The sequence below is a fragment of the Bos taurus genome, chromosome 10 (assembly GCF_002263795.3).
Source record: "Bos taurus isolate L1 Dominette 01449 registration number 42190680 breed Hereford chromosome 10, ARS-UCD2.0, whole genome shotgun sequence".
NCBI lineage: Eukaryota > Metazoa > Chordata > Mammalia > Artiodactyla > Bovidae > Bos > Bos taurus.
Window position 1 is genome coordinate 15,729,501 of NC_037337.1, and position 12,958 is coordinate 15,742,458.

A 12,958-nucleotide genomic window follows, 5' to 3' on the forward strand; every position below is an offset into this window, starting at 1 on the left:
GCATCTGCTTTTACAGCTGCTGTCTCTTTCATGGCCCCTGATATATATAATCAATTTGGCAAGTGCTGCTTTCTCCATCTCAAGAAACAGTGATACCAGAAGCAGCTTGCTTTTACATGGCAGGGTCTACAGAATACTTTCAATATCTTGCCTTAGACTTGTAGCAGCTCCATGGTTTTGTGATTCATTTTTTTATTTAGAGGGCTTCCCTTGTGGCTCAGCTGGTAAAGAATCTGCCTGCAATGTAGGAGATCTGGGTTTGATCCCTGGGTTGGGAAGATCCCCTGGAGAAGAGAAAGGCCACCCACTCCAGTATTCTGGCCTGGAGAATTCTGTGGACTGTATAATCCATGGGGTCGCAAAGAGTTGTATTTAGAAACCTTGATCATCTCACCAATCCACAGGATACAGTCCTGGTCCTCTACATAGATGTCATCATGCTAAGAGGGCCTGGTGAGTGGGAAGGAATAGGTCTGCTGGTTGCCTTGGAAGACACGGGCATAGCAAAGGTGGCAGATAAATACCAAGAAAAATCAGGAAACTACCACGTGAGCAAAGTTTCAGGGAGTCCAGGAGTCTGGGTCATGATGGATACTTGCTCCAGAATGAAAGACTAGTCTCTTCATCTTGTACCCTTCTACAATCGTGACAGAGATACCATACTTCTAAAAACGAACCAACAGACAACAACAGGAAAAGCACACTTTACTTTGTATTGTGGTAAAGCCAACTGGGGCTTCCCAGGCGGCGCACTGGTAAAGAATCCACCTGCAGTGCAGGAGATGCAGGAGTCATGGGTTCAATCCCTGGGTTGTGAAGATTCCGTGGAGGAAGAAATGGAAACCCACTCCAGTATTCTGGCCTGGAAAATTCCATGGACAGAGGAGCCTGCAGGCTACAGTCCATGGGGTCACAAAGAATGGGACATGACTGAGCAACTGAACACTCACATGTAGCTAATTAAACAATGTTGTGAGAGTCTCAGGTGAACAGCGAAGGGACTCAGCCATACGTATACACGTATCCTTTCTCCCCCAAAGTCCCTTCCCATCCAGGCTGCCACATAACACTGGACAGAGTTCCATGTGCTATACAAGTCTGACCTTGTTGGTTATCCATTACAAAATAGCAATGAGGAATACTTAGGGAGTTTCGGATGGCCATGTACACACTGAGATACTGTACTTTATAGGACGTTTTTGAATAAGCAAAAGCTTGCCAGCTTTGAGAGAGGCCTGGAGAGACGGAACACTTCTCAAGCTAACCAGGCTGCAAGGAAAGGATTCTGCCACCTAGCCTTTCTGGCCCAGTATATTCAATGATGCTCCAAATGTCTGTGGAAAACTGGGCTATGAGGTGCTTAGGATGAGCAGTATGCAGGCTACTGTTTACATAGCCTAATATTTCCATAACTGTAACTCTTCTGTGCTGTTACCACATGTTTTTTGTTGTTATTCTTAATATTTTAAGAAAATTTTAATTATGTAAAATATAGATGATGTGAATTTACCATATTAACCATTTTAAGTGGACAGTTTAGTGCTATTATTTACATTCACCTCATTATGCAGCCATCCAGCCCCCAAACTTTTTTTTTTCATTAAAACTAAAACTCTGTATCCTTAAATAATCACTTCCATTGCCTACTCCTCTAGCCCCGGGCAACCACCATTCTACTTACTGTCTCTATAAATTTGCTCCAACATACCCAAAGGGACTTCTCTGGTGGTCTACTGGTTAAGAATCTGACTTGCAACGCAGGGAACATGGGTTCAACCCCTGCTTGGGAAACTAAGATCCCATACGCCACAGAGCAGCTAAGCCCGCATGCCATAACTCCTGAGCCCACTCACCAACACTTGAGTTTTTGCCCCACAACAAAAGATCCTGCCTGATGCAACAAAGATTCTGAGTGCCACGACTAAGACCCTACCCAGCAGGACAAACAAAGAAACAAACAAACAAAATAAGCTACCCCAGAGATTTCAGTTTTGATCTCCTTACAGTATCTTCTGCTCTGTTGAAAGTCAAATTTTTCCTCATTGCTCTTAAAAAAATTTCCTGAACACTATTGTACATTTGATTTTCCAGGTGAGTTTTTGAGTGAGCTTATCAAGTTTTATAAACAATTCAAATAAGGTTTCTGATCTCTCATTGAATCACCATTTCTAACATGACAATTCAAGCTTCAGAAAAAATTGTAATTTATTGAAACAAGCTAAGGTACATGACATTGTACAGGAGACAGGGATCAAGACCATCCCCATGGAAAAGAAATGCAAAAAAGCAAAATGGCTGTCTGGGGAGGCCTTACAAATAGCTCTGAAAAGAAGAGAAGTAAAAAGCAAAGGAGAAAAGGAAAGATATTCCCATTTGAATGCAGAGTTCCAAAGACTAGCAAGGAGAGATAAGAAAGCCTTCCTCAGCGATCAATGCAAAGAAATAAAGGAAAACAACAGAATGGGAAAGACTAGAGATCTCTTCAACAAAATTAGAGATACCAAGGGAACATTTCCTGTAAAGATGGGCTCAATAAAGGACAGAAATGGTATGGACCTAACAGAAGCAGAAGATATTAAGAAGTTGCAAGAATACACAGAAAAACTGTATAAAAAAGATCTTCACGACCCAGATAATCACGATGGTGTGATCACTGACCTAGAGCCAAACATCCTGGAATGTGAAGTCAAGTGGGCCTTAGAAAGCATCACTACGAACAAAGCTAGTGGAGGTGATGGAATTCAATTGAGCTATTACAAATCCTGAAAGATGATGCTGTGAAAGTGCTGCCCTCAATATGCCAGCAAATTTGGAAAACTCAGCAGTGGCCACAGGACTGGAAAATGTCAGTTTTCATTCCAATTTCAAAGAAAGGCAATGCCAAAGAATGTTCAAACTACCTTACAATTGTACTCATCTCACACGCTAGTAAAGTAATGCTCAAAATTCTCCAAGCCAGGCTTCAGCAATACGTGAACCGTGAACTTCCTGATGTTCAAGCTGGTTTTAGAAAAGGCAGAGGAACCAGAGATCAAATTGCCAACATCCACTGGATCATCAAAAAAGCAAGAGAGTTCCAGAAAAACATCTATTTCTGCTTTATTGACTATGCCAAAGCCTTTGACTGTGTGGATCACAAGAAACTGTGGAAAATTCTGAAAGAGATGGGAATAGCCGACCACTTCACCTGCCTCTTGAGAAATCTGTATGCAGGTCAGGAAGAACTGGACATGGAACAACAGACTGGTTCCAAATAGGAAAAGGAGTACGTCAAGGCTGTATATTGTCACCCTGCTTATTTAACTTCTATGCAGAGTACATTATGAGAAACGCTGGGCTGGAAGAAGCACAAGCTGCAATCAAGATTGCCGGGAGAAATATCAATAACCTCAGATATGCAGATCACACCACCCTTATGGCAGAAAGTGAAGAGGAACTAAAAAGCCTCTTGATGAAAGTGAAAGAGGAGAGTGCAAAAGTTGGCTTAAAGCTCAACATTCAGAAAACGAAGATCATGGCATCCTGTCCCATCACTTCATGGGAAATAGATGGGGAAACAGTGTCAGAGTTTATTTTGGGGGGCTCCAAAATCACTGCAGATGGTGACTGCAGCCATGAAATTCAAAGACGCTTACTCCTTGGAAGGAAAGTTATGTCCAACCTAGATAGCATATTCAAAAGCAGAGACATCACTTTGCCAACAAAGGTTCATCTAGTCAAGGCTATGGTTTTTCCTGTGGTCATGTATGGATGTGAGAGTTGGACTGTGAAGAAGGCTGAGTGCTGAAGAATTGATGCTTTTGAACTGTGGTGTTGGAGAAGACTCTTGAGAGTCCCTCGGACTGCAAGGAGATCCAACCAGTCCATTCTGAAGGAGATCAGCCCTGGGATTTCTTTGGAAGGAATGATGCTAAAGCTGAAACTCCAGTACTTTGGCCACCTCATGTGAAGAGTTGACTCATTGGAAAAGACTCTGAAGCTAGGAGGGATTGGGGGCAGGAGGAGAAGGGGACGACAGAGGATGAGATGGTTGGATGGCATCACTGACTCGATGGACATGAGTCTGGGTGAACTCTGGGAGTTGGTGATGGACAGGGAGGCCTGGCGTGCTGTGATTCATGGGGTCACAAAGAGTTGGACACAACTGAGCGACTGAACTGAACTGAACTGAAGTCTATTTAAAAAGCCATGAGACCCTAATGACTCCAAATAGAGAAGTTTTTTTTATTTTCAAATAAAAAGTCCTATACTCAGGTTAATTTTATTCAGGTCAAAAATATTTTGTTTAAATTTAACTGTAAGTAATAAACCATAATGGAAAGGAAAAATATTAACTGAAAGGATATTTTCAGGATGTTTTCATTATACCCTTACAAAAGGTTAAGACTCTTCCCATGGATTGTCAGTGGTGATGCTCATGAGACTTTCTGCTCTGTCAACGTATGATGTTGGAAGGGGAGGAGAGGGGCATGGAGGGTGTTGGGGAGCAAACTAAAGACTGAAATGACAACCTCAAATTTGCAAAATAGGTTTGTATCAGACAACCTAACATTACTAACTAGATTTTAGCCATCTTGTGCCATAAAATGATTTGATTCTCCCTAAATTCCATCCTTTGTATCCTAGCCAGCCACAGGGTGAGTTTTGTTGACCCTCACAAAGGCTCTAATTCAATATGGTATGTGGAATTTTTGTAGCCCGGTAATCCTTAAGGTATTGTCTCATAACTGTACTCTCTTTGATGGTGAATGTACATGTTTAAGAACACTTTTAAAATTATGCCTAGGACCATGGAGCTTATAATGTGATGTAGGATAGTGTGCCTTTCCCAAAAGAGAAATCTATTAAAACCCTACCAGTTCCCTCTTCTAAGCAGAGGCAAACAGCTTATTTCATGTAGTAAAAAGATTGGAGAGGGTTACCTAGGAGCTGGAACTCCCAATATAGAGAGTAAATGAGGATAAATGGAATAAATTCACAGAGTCCTTCCTTAGTCTGGGTGGTAGAATTTGATGTTGGAAAATTCCTAGACTGATAATCAAATCAGAATCCAATGCATTATAGTTCTGTTTTTAGAAGCGTCCTGGCTTCACCCATCTTGGTGATGATTCTTCCATGTGTTCTAGAACATTGAAAGAAGACTTCTCTGGATGGAATTTTAATTGTACCAAATTTGAATTAACCACTTCATAAGTTGAATTATTTAAAAGGTCTATATGATCAACTACATGCTTAACATCAAAATTTATTTTTTCTGAGTGAAATAATGTATTTGCAGCAACATGGATAGACCTAGAGATGATCATACTGAGCAAAGTAAGTCACAAAGAGAAAGGCAGATACCTTATGATATCACTTATATGTGAAATCTAAAATACAACACAAGTGAATCTATCTCCGAAACGGAAACAGACTCAGAGAACAGACTTGTGGTTGCCACAGGGGGAGGGGGAGGAGGAGGGAAGGGTTGGGAGTTGGGGATTAGCGGATGCAAACCATCACATATAGAATGGATGAATAACAAGGTCCTACTGTAGCACAGGGAGCTATGCTATAATGAAAAAGAATGTGTATGTATAACTGAATCACTTTGCTGTAGAGTGGAAATTCATACAATATTATAAATCAATTATACTTCAATAAAATTAAAAAAAACAACAATTTTTTACAGTGCACATGAGAAAAAACACTCCCCTCCATATTTTACAAATAGAACTTATATTTGTAATTCCTAAGATAATTTTTATATGATTTTGATTATTTTTCATGTATCAAAAAGAAATAGAGTTACATCCCACATATAAAGGCTGTGCGGTTTATGCCATGCTACTTGGCATTATTAAGAATGGGACAACCAGTTGTACTGTGTCTCTTGAGATGCAGAATGCAGTGCACAGCTGCACATCGGCAGTGCTCTTGCCTGAAAAAGAAAAAAATCTTGAACCTGAATCTAATCAACCAGTGGATCCAACCACACTTTAAACAACATCACAAGGATATAATCGGCCTAAAGCTACTTTTATGTTAAAGAATATCACTACCTTTCAGATAATTGGTATACACATTTAAACTAGTTTCAGAAAATTAAATGTTAATTCACCATAGTCAACAAGAATTCATCTTACTGCACCTTGACTAGAATTGCTTTTATAATTAATTTTTAATAATGTACACTATTTGAATTAAGCAAAATGGCTTTTGTTATATTAATTTGCATACAGTTGAGGCTAAATATATTTTAACCTATTAATTAGCTAATTAATTAATTTTTCTTTTTTTTGAACTATTTATATTTTTTGTCTGTTGATCTGTTTGATCCTTGATGGTTTTCTTATTTCTACATGAGATCTTTATTTGGTAAAGACATTTATTATTCATCATATTTACTGCAATCTTTTTCTAGCTTCTAGTTGGTCTTTTAATTTTGTTTATAGTCTCATATAGATTTCAAACATTTTAATGTTGTTAAATATGTTGCTACTTTCCTTTGAATTTCTAACATTGCTCTTTAAATATGCAACTCTTTTTTTCTATTTATGGCTTGATGCTTATATACTTAACTCCTTGATCTACCTATATATTTTTTGCCATAAGGTATGAAGTAAGTATGAAAAGAACTTATTTCCCCCAAAATAAAAAACCAGAGGCTTGAATACCATATTGAATAATTCCTATTTTCATGTAATTATTAGTAAGTGAAGTTATAATGTTATTAAGACCCTGTGTTCCTTCTGTATTATTGATCTAGAAAGACCAGTTTTGCCGAAACCTGAATGGCTTTTGTCTGAATATATTTTGCTCTATTTTGTTGTTTCTTTAAGGTGGAAATGGGGACTAGCTTTTTCCTCACTCATATTACTGAGTAACAAACAAGGAGATCAACTCATTGGCACTGATCTTAGTGAATATTTTGCCTGTTTCACATTTTGTAAGTTAATATCATTTAATTTTCACTGGTAGCAATCACATTTTGATTCTGTTTGCATGCACTAGTCTAAAGTTAGGAAAGTCAGTTTCTTAACTCTCTAAAGGTGAAATCCTGACTGATTCTGGCTTTAAAATATACTCCTAAAGGGAAGTTCAAAAAAAAAAAATCAATTCACAGTGAGAATAAATAACAGCCAGCATGTCTATTGAATTGAAGGATCATATGAAATAAAGAGAAGGTGAATTTTGTCATGGGAGGAAGTGAGAAGAGGGCTGCCTGTCTGCGGACAGTGCCAGAGCAGAGCGGGCTGCCCAGACATTCCAGAGTCGCTGTGAGATCCAGGGAGAACCCAGCAGGGCTGCATTCTGGTATGCTGCTGGAAGACGTCTTTTAATATATTTTTAAACCCCGTGGTGAAAACACTGTCTGCCTCAGATATACCACTGGGTTTAGATATACTAAATGATGCCAAAGACGGAGCATATGCCAAGTTTATATGCACCTTCTACAGCCATTCCTGTGTGTCAGATAGCACAGGGACTGAGTAGAAAAACCATCCAGGGAAGATAGTGGAGTTGTGTTAGCCATTGAATTATTAATACATTATTAAAATATTTCAATCTTCACACATCTGACATTTTGAGTGCATTCCTTTACACATTAGTAAACAAACAAGTCAAATTGTTCAGGCTAAGTTATACAAACTTTTCAAAGGTAAGAGCAGAAAATGTTCATTGAGGGCACACACCCAGCTAGACCGGAATGTCTAAATAAAGATGCACCTTAGTTTACCATGCTTCCATAGCAAATATAAAGTGTTTGTATTGACATTGCATTTTATGCTCTCTCCCCAAAGAGGGTAAAAACACTCATAAATGTCTGTCCTTAGAAGCAGAGAGTATTAATGATATGACTCATCACTGAAGGGTAGCCTGGAAAGAAAATGGAAAGCGTTGGAACAACCTGTGCCTTCATTGGACATGTAAAACATCTCCACCTGATGTCATTACAGCATAATGGAACACTCTGTGCCTAAGGTCTGTTTATCTACTGGACCAAGGTGGAATTGGCCATGCAGGTGAGTGACACAATGCAGCATCTTCAAGTGTATGCTATAGGTCTCTCCCCAACCACAACCGTTAACTCCTGGGACCCTTTGTGGGTCTCACTTTGCCCATGAACTGACAGGGATGGGGCACTAACCCCTGAATGTTCTTGCTTCTGGTCTAGCTCCCAGCAAACTCTCTACGCACTCACTGAAGAGCATTCCACAGGGGCCCACAGTTTACAGAGACGCTGTCTGGAAGGTCTCACAGACATTCATTTATATTTAGAAAAAAAGGAAAAGAAAACATTTGGGAGAACCATGGCTACTTTTGTGTGCAAAATAAAATTCTGCACAAAAAGATGTTTTGCCTTTTAAACAATAGATTCCTTTGCCGCTGAACTTCTAGACCCACAGTTTTTAGTCCTTGATTTATACTTGAAAAACGAGCAAAAGCAGATGGTGAAAGATGTCTGCAAGGTTGTGGAGAGTATTGACGTCAGAGTCAGAAGAACAGAGTTTAAATTTCTGTTCATTTAGTTTCTAACTGTGTGATCTTGAGCAAGCCACTTGACCCATAAAAGACATAAACAAAATAGAAGAAAAAGTTAATATTAACAGATACACACTAATGTATTTAACATCCCGTATCCTCTAAATAATCTTTACAAGATTGTTTTCTATAATAATCAGTAATAATAATTTTCTTGATTTGTTCTTTAGCTTTGTAACAACTATTTAAAAATAATAATCAATATAAATCTTAAAGAAATTTCACACGTGAAGTAAAATTTGCACTTACCAATAAAAAATATATTTCACAATGGACACGCTATTTCAATTTTCAATTTTAAACACAAGTAAAAACTCCAAGTCAAACCAGTCAATCCTAAAGGAAATCAACCCTGAACATTCATTGGAAGGACTGATGCTGAAGCCGAATCTCCAATACTTTAGTCACCTGATAAGAAGAGCCAGCTCTTTGGAAAAGACCCTGATGCTGGGAAAGATTGAGGGCAGGAGGAGAAGGGGACGGCAGAAGGATGAGATGGTTGGATGGCATCACAGACTCAATGGACACGAGTTTGAGCAAACTCCAGGAGATAGCGAGGGACGGAAGCCTGGAGTACCGCAGTCCATGGGGTCTCAAAGAGTCAGACATGACTGAGCCACTGAATAACAACAAGGGAAATACTCCCAAGAGGTCATGAAGAGTGATGAAATTGAAGTACCTCAGGCTCTGCTTCTTCATCTTTATAACTTGTGTCATCTTTGCTTATGTCAAATTTACCATCTAAACGCATCTAAATGCACCTAAAATTGCATCACAAGCTCTGTGGGCGCGTACAACATCAAAGAGAACTTGAAGAATCATGAATGGTTTGAGCTGAACCTCAAAACTAAAGTGCATAGGTGAGTGTTGGGGTCAGCTATATAACTGAGAGTTTTTCAAATTAGTCTCCACGTAAAGTATGATGCTTACCAAAGTATGTGATAGACAAATGTGCTAATTTGGAGCTTACACGTATGTTCTTAAAATTCAACAATAACTACTATTGTTTAGAATGTAGACCAATAACATTTTTTAGAGGGGGAGGGAAGAGTATTTTTTAAAAAAATTTATTGAAGTATAGTTGATTTATAGTGTTATGTTCATTTCTGCTATACAGTAAAGTCACTCACATAAATATCTGAGTCATATGTATATGTCTCTCTGAAGCATATATATATATATATATATACACATACATATACATATATATATATATACACATGCTGCTGCTAAGTTGCTTCAGTCGTATCCGACTTTGTGCGACCCCATAGACGGCAGCCCATCAGGTTCCACCGTCCCTGGGACTCTCCAGGCAAGAACACTGGAGTGGGTTGCCATTTCCCTCTCCAATGCATGAAAGTGAAAAGTGAAAGTGAGTCGCTCAGTCGTGTCCGACTCTTAGCGACCCCATGGACTGCAGCCTACCAGGCTCCTCCGTTCATGGGATTTTCCAGCACATATACATACAGTCTTCTTGGGTCAGCAAGATCCCTGGAGAAGAAATGGCAACCCACTCCAGTATTCTTGACTGGGAAATCCCATGGACAGAGGAGCCTGACGGGCTACAATCCATGGGGTTGCAAGTCAGACATGACTTGGTGAATAAACCACCATCACCACCACTATATATATATAAATCAGATTCTTTTCCATTAGTTTATCACAGGATACTAAATATAGTTCCCTGTGCTATACTGTAGGAACTTGTTGTTTAATCCATCCTAGATATTAATATAATAGTTTGAATCTGGTAATCCCAAACTCCCAATGCTTCTCTCCCCCTGGAGAAGAGTATTTTATCATTGACATTTTTTAGAATTGTCAAAAGTAGTGATAACAGAAAGCAGATCAGCTTTTAGTCAGTTTTAATATTTTAAAATTCTCTTCAATGTTTCCCTGTTGCCTGCTTCCTTCGCCCTTGGTAATCCACCCTCCCAAGTTACTTGCATTTTGTGACTTTAACGGTGAGACAACCACTGACTCACTCCCGGCCTCACCCACCGGCCGGCCTATCATGGCCCAGACCTCGTATTCACAGATCTGCCATATATGAGGCTACACTTGTGGCCACAGAGATAGACCAGCAGGAATGAAGGAAGATGTTCACCTTACAATTTTTGACTTGTGTCATTACTGGACTGCTACATGTACATTAATTTTGTTTAAAAATCTGAAATTTTCTTGTGATTAGCACAAGCATAATGGATTGTACATTTGAGGTATTTAAAATAGGTGTACTACCCAAAGCAGAAACTAACATCACATTGTAAATCAACTATACTCCAATAAAACTTTTGAAAAAAGTTATAAGTAAATATTAAAATGTACCACAATTTTTAATAACCGTTTTGTCATTTCTACAAAATGACAAAGTAGTAGGTGTATTGAGCCTGTAAGCACTGCTAAAGTGAGCAATCCTATGAGTTTTCCAGGGACTCGGGTTTTCCAGGATACAGGACATTCAGTGCTAAAATTGGGACAGTTCAGGCAAACCCAGGTGGTGAGCCACCCTACCTGAGCCCCTCGGAGAGCAGCACACCATGATCTCACAGAAGGCTGGTTTCTCACTGGCTGAGTCTTTTCTGGAGGGATGGAGAAGCCAGCCATTTCTTATTGATGCTGAAACTGGCTCTCAGACTAGGAGGCTTCAGCCTAGAAGCATGGCCGCCTCTTTATACTGATGTCCTCTCCTCCCTAAACTGACCACCTTTCTCTGACTCAAACAGAGCATTTGTTTGATGACAACAGCAAATGCTATTAGGGAATGTCCTTTATATAAGTCACCGTAGAGTGTTTTACAACTAAACACATGGTGAATGTAGAAATTTTGCAATTTTTAAAGAACATAGCAGAGACTTAGGTTTCTGAAGATCCCCGAGGCTGCTGCCACACCTGTGTGATGTAAATCAGAAAGCCCTAGATTTGGGGTTCCAGAGTTGAAATTTGAAGTGTCCAAGATAGTTGGGGGATCCAAACCCTTGAATATGTAATGAAACAAGAGGCTTGGAAAGTATATTATCCTGCTAAAACTGTACCCCGTGTGAGTTAAATAACTAAAAAATCAATACATAGTGTTACTGACAACCAAGCTATTGTCTTTTGGCGATTTTGTGCTGAAACAGACAGTTGTAAAAGAGAATGATGGTGTTTTTCATGCATCATATGTTGCCCTCAAACCAATGGCATGATCTATAAATAATGATTTGTGGCCAGACTCAAGCATTGAGATAAAGTCATTTGTGAAAGTTTGATGAACACCTTTGCCTGTTTTTATTTTCAAAACAGTAAAATAAAAGACATCCAAGCCTGAAAGATAATGTTTAAAGAATAGGTTACAGCTTTCTGATGGCAAAGTCTGAAAAAGATGTGAAGAAGTGATACTTCACAAGGGGAATGAAAGAAGGAAGAACAGGCCATTTTCTCCTTCAGGTTTGGCCCTCAGGTGGCTGGAGAGAACAAGTATGTGGTGTTGCCACATCTGTGCACTCTGCAATGACACTTTTGTGCACGTCACTGATCCTTCTGGCAAGGAAGCCATCTCCTGTGTAACTGGTGGGATGAAGGTGAAGACTGACTGAGATGAATCATCTCCATATGCTGCTATGTTGGCTGCCTGGGATGTAGCCCAGAGGTCATGGAGCTGGGTGTCATTGCTGTCCACAGCAAACTCCAGGCCACAGGAGGAAATAGGACCAAGACTCCTGGCCAGGGGTCTCAATCAGCCCTCAGAAGCCTGCTTGCTCAGGAATGAAGATTGGGCAGATTGAGGATGTCACACCCATCCCCTCTGACAGCGCTCACCAGAAGGGGGTTGCTGTGATTGCCATCTGTGAACAGGACTCCTCAAATTATTATTGTTTTCTGTTAAATTGCTGTGACGTAAGCTCAAAAAAAAAAAAAAAGACTAGGTTACAGAAACGTCATCCACTGACCACTTAAAATTTGGCCTTTTGCCACACCTGTGAGGCTTAAACTTCAAGGTCAGTCAAAACAAAGGCAGTTGTTGTTGAATGATTGAACATGCATTAGCTTTCTGAAAGTGGAGCACCAAACAGGAAGGTCCCACTACTAGAACACTAGCATCTGTGTTTGTTGGAAGGTATATTGGTACAAATTTTTGGAAGATCATTTGACCTTATAAACAAAATTTTAAATGCAATGTCCTCTGATCGAACAAGGCCATTTCTAAGAATTTGGTACATTAACATAATGGCACAGATTTGCAAAACAAGGAAAGCTTATTGCTGAACATTGATAATATTTGTGATAGTTGTCCATCTAGACAACCTGAATCTAACAGTAGAGTTAAGAACTTTATTGTAGTTACCAGAGGCAGAGGTATGGGGAGGGAGGACTGGATGAAGATAGTCAAAAGGTACACACTTTCAGTTATAAGTACTAGAGATGTAATGTACTACGGATGTAATAAATG

At 39.5% G+C, this 12,958-nt stretch overlaps 1 pseudogene; it reads left to right on the forward strand.

Moving 5' to 3' along the window:
• Window positions 1–10,727: 10,727 nt before the first annotated feature.
• LOC107132824 (small ribosomal subunit protein uS11-like) lies at window positions 10,728–12,736 on the forward strand (annotated as a pseudogene).
• The last annotated feature ends 222 nt before the right edge of the window (window positions 12,737–12,958 follow it).